Here is a 15,078-nt window from a genome sequence, read left to right on the forward strand (position 1 = left end):
GAAATCGTTCTTAATTGGCTCCTGAGGACTCACTGTGCCTATTCATCAAAGATTCAGGCTCAACACAGAAGGAGCAGACAGAAACATCCAGCTCCCAGTCTTTCCCTGAAGGAGGTCTATTTGCATACTTCAGAAGGTGCTATGGTAAGGTCAGGCTTCTAATTTAACACACATCAAGGAGCTGACTGTGATTCTTCAGAGAAACCAAGGAGTTCCAGCAGGTGCCATCTCCAAGTTCTCCCTCTGGCCCACTCCAGGTTGCCAGTGTCTCCTTAGAAGGAGTTGTGCACTTATCAGGTGCCTAGCAATCTCTGGTTCAACAAGTCTTTCATATTTTTTTTAAGCATGGTATATTTCAGAATCACTGTTCTAAATAACTGTTTCAAAAGGAAGCAACTTTAACACAGAAAAACTCAAATGAAAGAAAATGTTCAATATGTAATGAATTTTACAAAACATGGACTATATAAAATAATGATATATTAATGCCTAATTTGTAGGGCTATAAAACAAAGAAAGAAATAAAATACTAGAAAAAGATGGAATGTTTCTTATAGTTTGAGTAAATAGGTTAAAAGCATATACCCCTTGGGAACAGTGTAGAGAAAATTACTGGCCATAGAATTCTGTGTATGTTAAAAATGTAAAACTAACCAATCATTAAAATAATTGAAATAGAATGCCTGTACTCCAAATCAATAGAGAAGAAATAAGGTAATTAAAACTCAATTTATTGGCAACCCCCAAAAAGGAATAGGATATTCACAATACACATATTTGACAACTTTAAAACATATAAAGTGTTTGAGGAAATCTATTAGCAAAAAAGTCAGATAATGAAAAGAAGAGAATAAAATATTTTAAAAGACACTTCACCAAAAAAAATGATATTATCAAAATACCTAATTAATATATGTAAAAATATTGTTCAATTTCATTAGCCATCAATAAAATGGCAATTAAAATCACAATGCCTTAAATCTAAAGCCCAGAATGTTTCAAATGAAAAAGGTGAAAAATATTAATTGTCAGTGTCAGTAAGGTGGGGAGCAACCAAAATTCTGTGTGCCATTTGTCAGAGTATACATTTGTGCAACCAATTTGAAAAATTATTTGATGATTTCACTTGAAGGTATATCTTCAGATTAAATGTGTAATGGGTTTACCAAAAGATATATATTAGTGTATATAACAGTACTATTCATAATAGTCCCAAACTGTTAATTATTCAAACGCCTTTCAGCCATAGAATGAACAAGTTAACTGTGGTGTATTCACAAATAAAATAACGCCACTAGAGTACAGAATCTACAACTACATGGAAAATAAGGATGATTCTTATAATCATAATATTGAATGAAAAATCATACAAAAAGAACACATACTCCATATATCTATTCATCTAAAGTACAAAAAGAAAAACTCACCTATGTTGCTAAAAATTTGAATAGTGGTTCCTCATGACTAGCTAGAGACTGGTAGGGAGCATGAACATCATGGAGTAATGGTGATACACTGTTTCTTAATCTGAATGCTGGACATAGAGGTATGTTCAACTTGTGAAATTCAACGATTATTATATTTATGGGCATTTTGATTTGTATATTATATTTTGATGAAAAGTTTTTAAAAACTCTAAAAACATTTCCTTATCAATAATAAATAATTCAGTAAAGAAGAAAATGAAAAAGATAAATAATCAGCATATATAAAAACGATTCCAAATATATCAAGCCTCATGGAGAATTCAAATAGATTAACCATTCAGTTAGAATATAGAAATATAAACATAGGCAATCTTTAATGAAATATGTATTTAAATCATAAACTCACCTACGGGTTGAGAGTAAAATAAGTTAAAATGATACAAGAACATTCTAATCAAAATGAAGATGGAGGGGCTATATCAGGGTTTCCCAACAGTGACACTATTGATATTTGGGGCTGGATAATTGTCAGGAAGGAGTGTCCTTGTAGGTTCTTTAGTAACATCCCAGGCCTCTACACACTCAATGCCAGCAGCACTACCACACCCCTGTTGTGACGACCAAAAATGTCTCCAGATATTATAAAAGTACCCTTAGATTACAAAATCACCCCCAGTTGAGGACAACTGAGATACATTAATATGATACAAAGTAGGTTTTAAGGCAAAGCTATTAATAGACTTAAAGAAAGTTATAGTATAGTTTTAAAATATTTAATTCCTATTTTTCTTCAATAAGTATTTATTAACCTCCTACAATATGATAGACAACAGGGAAACAATAAAGAAGGAGCAGATAAAATTCTAGTTGTCACAGTGCTCATACTCTAGTGGAGATAAACAATCAATAAAAAATAAATAACTCATTGATAAGAGCTAGAAATAAAAAGACAACATAGTAAATGAATGTATTTTGATATAGTGAAGTGTTATTTTTATATAAAGTTCCCAGAAAGATTTATTTAATGAATTGGCATTTCAAAAGATACTTCAAGAAAGTCATGTTCACTAAAGGTTGTTTAGGAAGAAGGCAAAGCAAGTATTATACTTGCATACGGTCTGAGAAAGGAGCTAGACATATTCCAAGTAACAAGGGAGAGGAGAGTGTGGATTGTTTAGGAAGAAGGCAAAGCAAGTATTATACTTGCATATGGTCTGAGAAGGGAGATAGGCATATTCCAAGTAACAAGGTAGGGGAGAGTGTGGCTCAAGCAGAGTAATATAGAGTAACTGAAGTAGAAGATAAAAGTTGTGTGGTTGGCTGGTCAAAGAATTTTGAATTAATTGGATTACAATGATTCTAACTTCATATTAGCTAAAAACAAAGAATGAAAATACACAGAACTACTATTGTTAGAATTTCAAACAAATTTATGAAAATCTATAACCACCTTTGGAGATTTTAAAACACCTCTCTCAGCAGCTAAAATGTCAATCTGACAGAATATTAGCAAAAATCCAGAAAAGTTGAACAACATAAATAAATAGCTAGCTTCATCTAATAAATATATCCATAAATTTGAAAATAAACTCTTTATCTTTTGTTACCCTGTATTCCTAATCTTAGTGAATAGCATTATCTAAGTCACTTCATAACCAAACTCAAAAACTGGGTTGTTACAGCTGAATCTTTTATCCTGTCCCCTCCCATCTCCCATATTTACACAATTATTGTCTCAAGACTATCTTCAGAACTACACTCATAGGTTTTTCTTCCTCTCCACCTGTTTTGCAAAAGTCCATGAACCTCTCACCATAATTTGCCTACAACACAGTTTCTGGAAAGCACAAGCTGTTTTTTTAAAATCTATTCTTCATGCTAACAATATAACCTTCTTAAAACAAAACTAATACCATGCAACTTCCATACTTAAATCTTTCAACCAAGTCAAGGATAAAGCCAAAATTTACAGCAAACTCCCTTTATTATTAATTCTGTCCAAATTATTTTTCTTATGTGGGTCTTAGCTTAAATGTCACTTCATCAGAAAAGGCTTCCTTACCACATCTTAATTTAAATTAGTTTTCTTATTAATTCTTAATTCTAGCTTTCTGAATTTCCATTTCTTTTTCTTTGGGGAATTTTTAATTATATATTTATTTGTAAAATTAATTCTTTAATATCAATCTTTCAATCAGACTGAAAATGTCATCCCTTTAAAGGCATATTTTATTTTGTTTACTCCATAAACTTAGCACAGTGATTGAATGAATGACTGATACCCTAGGATATCCAATGTTGTATCACCCTAGCCCCATTGTAGTCACACTAATCACTCCTATCTACCTACTAAAACATTATCATAATCTCTAAATTTACTATTTCAGATTTCTGTGTTTTTTGCTCAGAAACCTCATTACCTTTTCCCTCAAATGTCCTTCATGCTTATATGGTTAGTCTGCTAAACACCTATAAATTTTTCAGGAACCAATTAAGAATCATCTCTTTAATTAAGTCTTTGGGACTTTCTATCTCCATTGTACTCTCCGTGGAACAGTGAGCATAGAAATCACAGCAATCACTTTAGAAAAGATAATTTAATATAAATATTTGTCAACTAGGTATTGAAGAATTTAAAACACAAAAAATGGTACATGAAGGTGTTTTCTTAGGTAGGCAGCTACAGGGAACAGCTATATCTAATGCTGGAGGAAAAAAAGGAGTTGGAATTTTTAAATCTTAAGAAATTTAGAGGAATAGTCTTTCAAACTTTAACTATGATGTCTGAGGAGGAGGTCCCTCTGCATTGGGTTCTATGGTTCTGGTTTCATAAGTGTTGTGGAGATTGCTACTAATGGAATGAAGTGTCATGTTTAGGATAACCATCACTAAGGTGATGGTGACAGAAACAGGAAACAGACCACAACAAAATGATACATTCCTTTCTTTCTCTTTCAGACTTCTAGCTTCTATCACCATCTATTGCAGAGACTTAGAAGGGAACTATCTTACCTAAGAAAATATGCTTTGCAGAGTCTGAGAGTATAGAAAGTGTGTTTAAAGAAAACAAGATAGTAACTTAATAATTGGCAAATAGCTCTATATTATTTATTGTAGTTATTTTTTGTAAACTTTTCTTCATTTACTTTTTTGACAAATGTTTATTGATAGCACACTCTGTCAGGTTCTACAGCTAGAGTGATAAATAGTAATTACTGAGTCCCTGCCCTCATGGTGCTTATTTTCTGAGTTTTCTGTTCCACTAAACTCCATACACTTTTAATCAGAGAACACATCTTTAAAGCATATATTATTTTACAATATAGAAAATTTAAAATATACAGAATATAATACAACAGGCGACCATGACTGCAGTGACCCAGGTCTCTTTAGAACAGTGGTTCTCAACTGAGGATGATTTTGTCCCCACACCAGTGGATATTTAAAAATGTATGCCAATTGTCATCAAACTATAAGCTGATGGCCAAATCCTGCCACCTGTTTGTTATTATAAATAAAATTTTATCGGAACATGGTCACAGCTGAGGAACTGTTAATGTCTGCTTTCATGTTCCACAAGCAGAGGTGTGATTGTGACAGAGATTGAATGACCCACAGAGTCTGAAATAGTTAGTATTTGAAGCATTAGAAAAAATATTTGCCATGCTCTAGAATGAATAATTAAAATTTAGTACCAACACTTAAAAGGATATTATGTAGGTAGATTTTTTAATGTATGTATGTAAATATATATCAACAAAATTAACCAGAGGAAATTTATTAATTTACACTTCAAATTGGAATAAATTTTGTGTAAATAACCAACTTCCCCAGAGCACTAAAATATTCAATTTTTAATTTTCACTCTAATTTAAAACATTTTCTGAAAAGAAATGAGGACAGTCTCAGAGACTTCCAGGACAACATTAAACACACCAACATTCCAATTATAGGGGTCCCAGAAGAAGAAGAAAAGGAGAAAGTGTCTGAGAAAACATTTGAAGACATTATAGTTGAAAACTTCCATAACATGGGAAAGGAAACAACCACCCAATCCAAGAAGCACATAGAGTCTCATACAGGATAACCCCAAGGAGAAACATGCTGAGACACATATTAATCAAACTATCAAATATTAAATAAATGAAAAAAAATTAAAAGCAGGAAGGAAAAGCAACAAATAACATAAAAACTTAATCCCCATAAGGTTATCAGATGATTTTTCAGCAAACACTCTGCAGGCCAGAAGGAAGTGGCAGGATATATTTCAAGTGATGAAAGGAGAAAACCTACAACCAAGATTATCTAGCCAGCAAGGATCACATTCAGATTTGATGGAGAAATCAAAAGACTTACAGACAAGCAAAAGCTAAGAAAATTCAGCACCACCACCCAGTTTTACAACAAATGCTAAAGGAACTTTTCTAGGCAGGAAACACAAGAGAAGAAAACAACCTACAAAAACAAACCCAAAACAATTAAGAAAATGGTAATATGAACATACATATCAATAATTACCTTAAATGTAAATGGATTAAATACTCCAAAAAAAAAAAAGACACAGACTGGCTAAATGGATAAAAAACTAAACCTGTATATATGCTGTCTACAAGGGACCCACTTCAGACCTAGGGACACGTACAGACTGAAAGTGAAGGGATGAAAAAAGATATTCCACGCAAATGGAAATCAAAATAAAGCTGGAGTAGCACTACCCAAGTCTGACAAAATAAACTTTAAAATGCAGACTGTTTCAAGAGATAAAGGACACTACACAATGAGCAAGGGATCAATCCAAGAAGAAGATATGACAGTTATAAATATCTATGCACCTAACATAAGAGCACTTCAACATAAGGCAAATGCTAACAGCCATGAAAGGGGAAATTGACTGTAACACAATAATAATGGGGGACTTTAACATCCCATTGACACCAATGGAAAGACCATCCAGAAAAATTCATAAGGAAACACAAGCCTTAAATAACACATTATACCAGATAGAGTTAATTGATATTTATATGACATTCCATCCCAAAACAGCAGAATACACTTTTTTCTTAAGTGCACATGGAACATTCTTCAGGGTAGATCACATCTTGGGTCACAAATCAAGCTTCAGGAAATTTAAGAAAATTGAAATTGTAACAAGCATCTTTTCCAACCACAATGCTATGAGATTAGAAATCAATTACAGGAGAAAAAAACCTGTAAAAAACAAAAATACATGGAGGTTAAACAATATGGTACAAAATAACCAAGACATCACTGAAGAAATCAAATAGGAAATCATAAAATACTTTGAAAAAAATGACAACAGAAACACGATGACCCAAAACATATGGGATGCAGCAAAAGCAGTTCTAAGAGGGAAGTTTATAACACTACAATCCTACCTCAAGAAATGAGAGAAATCTCAAATAAACAACCTAACCTTACACCTAAAGCAACTAGAGAAAGAATAATAATAATAATAATAATTTAATAGAAGGAAAGAAATTATAAAGATCAGAGCAGAAATAAATGAAATAGAAACAAAGAAAACAATAGCAATGATCAATAAAATTAAACGTGATTCTTTGAGAAGATAAATGAAATTGATAAACCATTAGCCAGATTCATCATAAAGAAAAAGGGAGAGGACTCAAATCAATGAAATTAGAAATGAAAAAGAAGTTACAACTGACACCACAGAAATACAAAGGATCATAAGAGACTACTACAAGCAACTATATGCCAATAAATAGACAACCTGGAAAAAGTGGACAATTTCTTAGAAAAGTACAACCTTCCAAGACTGAACCAGGAAGAAATAGAAAATATGAACAGAACACTCATAAGCAGTGAAATCCAAACTGTGATTAAAAATCTTCCAACAAACAAAAGCCCAGGACCAGATGAATTCACAGGCAAATTGTATCAAACATTTAGAGAAGAACTAACACCTATCCTTCTCAAACTCTCCAAAAAATTGCAGAAGGAACACACCCAAACTCATTTTATGAGTCCACCCTCACCCGGATACAAAAACCAGAAAAAAAAATCACACACACACACACACACACACACACACACACACACACACACAAAAAAAAAAAAAAAAAAAACACAGGCCAATATCACTGATGAACTTAGATGCAAAAATCCTCAATAAAATGTAAGGAAACAAATCCAACAACACATTAAAAGCATCATACAACATGATGAAGGGTGATTTATCCCAGAGATTCAAGGATCCTTCATAGTAAATTAATCAAAATGATAAACCATATTAACAAACTGAATAATAAAACCTACCTGATTATCTCAATAGATGCAGAAAAAGCTTTCAACAAAATTCAATACCCATTTATGATTAAAATTCTCCCAAAAGTGGGCATAGAGAAAACTACCTCAACCTAATAAAGCCCATATATGACAAACCCACAGAAAGCATTATTCTCTGTGGTGAAAAACTGAAAACATTTCCTCCCAGATCAGGAACAAGACAAGGATTTCCACTCTCACCAGTGTTATTCAACGTAGTCTTGGAACTCCTAGCCACAGGAATCAGAGAAGAAAAAGAAATAGAAGGAATACAAATTGGAAAAGAAGTAGAACTATCACTGTTTGCAGATGGCATGATACTATACATAGAACATCCTAAAGATGCCACCAGAAAACTACTAGAACAAATCAATTAATTTAGTAAAGTGGCAGGATACAAAATTAATCCACATAAATCTCTTGCATTCATTCCTATACACTCAAAATGAAAGATCAGCAGATAATTTAGGGAAACACTCCCATTTACCACTGCAACAAAAACAATAAAATACCTAGGAATAAAACTACCTAAGGAGGCAAAAAAACAGTACACAGAAAACTATAAGATACTGATGAAAGAAGTCAAAGAGGACACCAACAGATGGAGATATATACCATGTTCTTGGATTGTGAGAATCAATATTGTGTAAATGGCTATACTATTCAAAGTAATCTACAGATTCAATGTAATCCCTAAAAAGTTACCAATGGCATTTTTCACAAAACTAGAACAACAAATTTTACAGTTTGTATGAAAATACAAAAGAATCTGCATATCCAAAGCAATACTGAGAAAGAAAAACAGAGCTGGAGGAACCAGTCTCCCGACTTCAAAGCTACAATAATTTTCAAAGCTACTACAAAGCTACAATAATCAAAAGAGTATGGTACTGGCACAAAAACTGAATATTGACAAATGGAACAGGATAGAAAGCCCAGAGATAAACACACACCCCTATGGTCAATAATCTATGAAAAAGGAGGCCAGAGTACACATTGGAGAAAAGACAGCCTCTTCAGTATGTGGTGCTGGGAAAACTGGACAATTACATGTAAAAGAATGAAATTAGAACACTCTCCAACACTACAGAAAAGTAAGCTCAAAATGGATTAAGGACCTGAATGTAAGGCCAGACACTCAAACTCTTATAGGAAAACATAGGCAAACCACACTTTTACATAAATTACAAATTCACATAAATTGAATCTTTTTTGACCCACCTCCTTACGTAAGGAAAATACAAACAAAAATCAACAAATAAGACCTAATTAAACTTAAAAACTTTTGCACAGAAAAGGAAACCATAAACAAGATAAAAAGACAACCCTCAGAATGGGAGAAAATATTTGCAAACAAAGCAACCAACAAAGGATTAATCTTCCAAATATATAAACAGCACATGGAGCTCTATATCAAAAAACAAACAAACAAACAAACAAACCAATCAAATAATGGGCCAAAGACCTAAATAGACTTTTCTCCAAAGAAGACATACAAATGGTCAAGAGACACATGAAAGATATTCAAAGTCACTAATTATTAGAGAAATGCAAATGAAAACTACAATGAGGTATTATCTCACACCCATCAGAATGGCCATCATTGAAAAATCTACAAACAATAAATGATGGAGAGGGTGTGGAGAAAAGGGAACCCTCTTGGAATGTAAATTAATATAGCCAGTATGGAGAACAGTATGGGGGTTCCTTAAAAACCTAAAAATAGAACTACCAAATGAAACTACCAACTTTCAATCTCACTACGGTTTCATATACCCTAAGAAAACCATAATTCTAAAAGACACATGCACCCCACTGTTCATTGCAGCACTATTTATAGTAGCCAGGACAGGGAAGCAACCTAAATGTCCATCAATAGAGGGATGGATAAAGAAGATGTGGTACCTATATACAATGGAATATTACTCAGCCATAAAAAGAAATGAAATTGGGTCATTTTAAAGACATGGATGGACTTAGAGACTGTCATACAGAGTGAAGTCAGTCAGAAAGAGAAAAACAAATATCATATATCAATGTATATATGTGGAATCTAGAAAAATGGTATATATGATCTTATTTGCAAAGCAGAAATAGAAACACAGAGAGAGAGAACAAAAGTATGGACACTGTTAAAAAGTGTTCTCTTTTATATTTTTTGGAATAGTTTGAGTGTGACTAATTATTCTTTAAATATTTGGTAGAATTCAAGAATGATGCCATCTGGCCCTGGATTTTTCTTTATTGGTAATTTTCTAAATTACTGATTTAATCTCTTTACTTCTTATAGGTCTGTTGAGATTTTCTATTTCTTCTTGGTCAGTTTTGTTAATTTATGTGTTTCTAGGATTTTTTCCATTTCATCTAGGTTACCTAATTTGCTGTTGTACTGTTGTGAATACTATTCTTTTATAATCCTTTTAATTTCTCTAATGTTAGTAGTTTTTTCCTCACTTTCATTTCTGATTTTATTTTCATGTACTCTCTTTGTCTCTTAGATAGCCTACCTAAAGTTTTATCATATTGGTTGATTTTTTCCAAAGAATCATCCTTTGGTGTCATTGGTACTGTTTTCCAATTCTTTATTTCCTTTATATCTATTCTACTGTTTATTATTTTCTTCCTTGTATTTGTCTAGGTTTAGGTTCCCCTCTATTCTTTTAAAAAGAAAGGCTTAGCTTACTAATTTGGCATCATTATTCTACCTTAATATGGGCATTTACAGCTATAAATTTCTATCTAAGCATTACATTCAGCTGCTGCTAATAAGCTTTCGTATTTTTGTTTGATTGTTTTATTTCATCTTGATATACATTCTATTTTTTTCTTCCAATTTATTTCTTGTCACAGTGCTTATTTACAAGTATGTTGTTTAATTTCCTGTTACATGTGAATTTCCCAAATTTTCTTCTATTATTGTTTTCTAATTTGATTACATTGTTGTCAGAGAAGATACTTTGTATGATTTAAATTCTTTAAAATTGTTGAGGCTTGATTTGTGGCAAATGATATGGTTTGTCCTGGAGAATGTCCACTTGTAATTGAGAAAAAAGTGGTGTATGCTGTTTGTGAAGCAGTCAGTAGATGTGCATTAAGTTATGTGATTTGTAGTGTTTTTCAAGTCTTCTCTTCCTGTGTTGATCTGAAGCCTAGGTATTTTGACCTATACTGAAAATGGGATGGTTAAAACTCCAACTATTATTGTTGAATAGCCTATTCTATTTTTCAGTGTTGTCAGTTTTTGCTTCATGTTTTGGCTCTGTTCTTAGATGCACTTTTATATATATATATAGATAGATAGATAGATAGATAGATAGATATAGATATAGATATATAGATATAGATATAGATATATAATCTTCTTGAAGAATTGGCCCTCTTATAGTTTTAAAATTTCTTTATTTCTAGTAGTATTTTCTGACTTTAAACTTTATGTTTTCTGAAAATAGTGTGGCCACACCAGTTCTTTTCTGGTGATAAATTAAGGATGTATAATTTAATTTTGAGAGAACTAACAAGACATTAAAATAAAATAAAAATAACCCTGGGAAATATAGGAATACTATACAGTAAACACATGGAAAAAACACAAATAATACATTAATTAATATGCTGGCAGCAGAACTAGGAAGATGGAGGAAGAGTAAGATGCAGAGATCACCTTCCTCCCCACAGATACATTGGAAATACATCTACACGTGGAATAACTGCTACAGAACACCTACTGAATGCTGGCAGAAAACCTCAGACCTCCCAAAAGGCAAGAAACTCCCCCACGTACCTGGGTAGGACAAAAGAAAAAAACAGACAAAGAATAGGGATGGGACCTGCACCAGTGGGAGGGAGCCATGAAGGAGGAAAGGTTTCCACACACTAGGAAGTCCCTTCGTGGGCGGAGACTGCAAGTGGTGGAGGGGGTAAGCTTCGGAGCCATGGAGGAGAGCACAGCAACAGGGGTGCTGAGGGCAAGGCAGAGAGATTCTTGCACAGAGGATCGGTGCTGACCAGCACTCATCAGCCCAAGAGGCTTGTCTGCTCACCCGCCGGGGCGGGTGTGGGCTGGGAGTTGCGATTCAGGCTTCAGAGGTCAGATCCCAGGGAGAGGACTGGGGTTGGCTGTGTGAACACAGCCTTAAGGGGGTTAGTGCACCACAGCTAGCCAGGAGGGAGTCTGGAAAAAAGACTAGACCTGTCGAAGAGGAAAGAGATTTTTTCTTGCCTCTGTTTCCTGGTTAATGAGGACAGGGGATTAAGGGCTCTGCTTAAAGGAGCTCCAGAGATGGGCACGGGCTGAGGCTAACAGTGCAGAACCCAGAGATAGGCATGAGACACTAAGGCTACTGCTGCAGCCACCAAGAAGCATGTGTGAGAGCACAGGTCACTATCCACACCTCCCTTCCTGGGAGCCTGTGCAGCCTGATACAGCCAGGGTCCCGGGACCTAGGGACAACTTCCCTGGGAGAATGCATGGCATGCCTCAGGCTGGTGGAAAGTCCTGCCGGCCTCTGCTGCTGCAGGCTCACCAAGCACTCCGTGAACCTCCCTCTACCTGGCCTGAGTGAGCCAGAGCCCCTGAATCTGCTGCTCCTTTAACCCCATCCTGTCTGAGCGAAGAACAGACACCTCTGTCGACCTATATGCAGAGGTGGGGCCAAATCCAAAGCTGAGCTCCCAGAGCTGTGTGAACAAAGAAGAAAAAGGGAAATCTCTGCCAGTAACCTAAGGAGCAGGGGATTAAATCTCCACGATCAACTTGATGTACCCTGCATAGGTGAATACACAACAAATCATCCCAAACTAAGTAGGTGGACTTTGAGAGCAAGATTTATTATCTTTTCCCCTTTTCCTCTTTTGTGAGTGTGTATGTGTATGATTCTGTGCCAGATTTTGTCTGTATAGCTTTGTCTTCACCATTTGTCCTAGGGTTATCTCCATACGTTTTTTTCTTTTTTCTTTTTTTTTAATATTTTTTCTTAATAATTATATTTATTTTTATTTTAATAACTTTATTTTATCTTACTATATTTTATTTTAATTTATCTTCTTGCTTGCTTGCTTTGTTTCTTTCTTTCTACTTTTTCTCCCTTTTATTCTGAGTCATGTGGATGAAAGGCTCCTGGAGCTGCAGCCAGGAGTCTGTGCTGTGCTTCTGAGGAGGGAGAGCCAACATCAGGACACTGGCCCTCAAGAGACATCCCAGCTCCACATAATATCAAATGGCAAAAGTCTTCCAAATATCTCCATCTCACCACCAACACCCAGGTTCACTCAACGACCAGCAAATTACAGTGCTGGACACCTTATGCCAAACAACTAGCAAGAGAGGAACACAACCCCACCCATTAGCAGAGAGGCTGTCTAAAATCATAATAAGGCAACAGATGCCCCAAAACACACCACCAGACGTGGACCTGCCCAACAGAAAGACAAGATCCAGCCTCATCCACCAGAACACAGGCACTAGTCCCCTCCACCAGGAAGACTACACAAACCACTGAACCGACTTTAGCCACTGGGGAAAGACACCAAAAACAATGAGAATGGGGAGAGGACTGGCGCTGGCAGTGTGAACACAGCCTGAAGGGGATAATGCACCACAGCTAGCCGGGAGGGAGTCCTGGTAAAAGTCTGGACCTGCCGAAGAGGCAAGAGACTTTTTCTTCCATCTTTGTTTCCTGGTGCACAAGGAGAGGGGATTAAGAGTGTTGCTTAAATGAGCTCCAGAGACGGGCGCGAGCCACGGCTGAAACTGCAGACCCCAGAGACAGACAACGGATGCTGGGGCTGCTACTGCCACCGCCAAGGGGAATGTGCGAGCGCAGGTCACTCTCCACACCCCCCTTCTGGGGAGCCTGTGCAGCCCTCCACTGCCGGGGTCCCGGGATCCAGGGAGGGCTTCCCCGGAAGAGCGCATGGCGTGCCTCGGGCTGGTGCAACATCACGCTGGCCTCTGCCACTGCAGGCTCGCCCGGCACTCTGTGTCCCTCCCTCCCCCAGGGTCTGAGTGAGCCAGAGTCACCAAAGCGACTCCTCCTTTAACACTGTCCTGTCTGAGGGAAGAACAGACACCATCCTGTGACCTACATGAAGGGGTGGGGCCAAATCCAAAGCTGAGACCCAGGAGCTGAGATAACAAAGAGGAGAAAGGGAAATCTCTTCCAGCAGCCTCAGAAGCAGAGGATTAAAGATCCACAATAAACTTGATGTACCCTGCATCTGTGGAAAACATGAATATACAACAAATCATCTCAAATTGAGGAGCAGTGTGGATGAGAGGTTCTTGGTGCTGCAGCCAGGAGTCAGTGCTGTGCCTCTGAAGTGGGAGAGACAACTTCAGGCCACAGGTCCACAAGAGACCTCCCAGATCCACATAACACCAAATGGCGAAAATCTTCCAGAGATCTCCATCTCAACACCAGCACCCAACTTCACTCAACGACAAGCAAGCTACAGTGCTGGACACCCTAAGCCAAACAACTAGCAAAAGAGGAACAAAACACCTCCCACCCATTAGCAGAGAGGCTGCCTGAAATAACAAAAAGTCCACAGACACCCCAAAACACACCACAAGACGCAGACTTGCACAGCAGAAAGACAAGATACAGCCTCATCCACCAGAACAAAGGCATTAGTCCCCTGCACCAGGAAGCCTACACAACACACTGAACCAACCTTAGCCACTGGGGACAGACACCAGAAACAAGGGAGCTAAGAACCTGCAGCCTGAAAAACGGAGACCTCAAACACAGTAAGATAAGCAAATGAGAAGACAGGAAAACACACAGCTGTTGAAGGAGCAGCAAAAACCCCCACCAGACCTAACAAATGAAGAGGAAATAGGCAGTCTACCTGAAAAATAATTCAGAATAATGATAGTAAAGATGATCCAAAATCTTGGAAATAGAATAGACAAAATGCAAGAAACAGTTAACAAGGACATAGAAGAACTAAAGATGAAACAAGCAACGATGAACAACACAATAAATGAAATTAAAAATACTCTAGATGGGATCATTAGCAGAATAACTGAGGCAGAGGAATGGATGAGTGACATGGAGGTTAAAATAGTGGAAATAACTACTACAGAGCAGAAGAAAGATAAAAGAATGAAAAGAACTGACGATAGTCTCAGAGACCACTGGGACAACATTAAATGCAACAACATTCGAATTATAGGGGTTCCAGAAGAAGAAGAGAAAAAGAAAGGGTCTGAGAAAATATTTGAAGAGATTATAGTTGAAAACTTCCTTAATATGGTAAAGGAAATAGTTAATCACGTCCAGGAGGGACAGAGAGTCCCATACAGGATAAATCCAAGGAGAAATACGCCATACCACATATTAAT

The sequence above is a fragment of the Mesoplodon bidens genome (assembly GCF_964165515.1).
Source record: "Mesoplodon bidens genome assembly, chromosome: 17".
Classification (NCBI taxonomy): Eukaryota; Metazoa; Chordata; class Mammalia; order Artiodactyla; family Ziphiidae; genus Mesoplodon; species Mesoplodon bidens.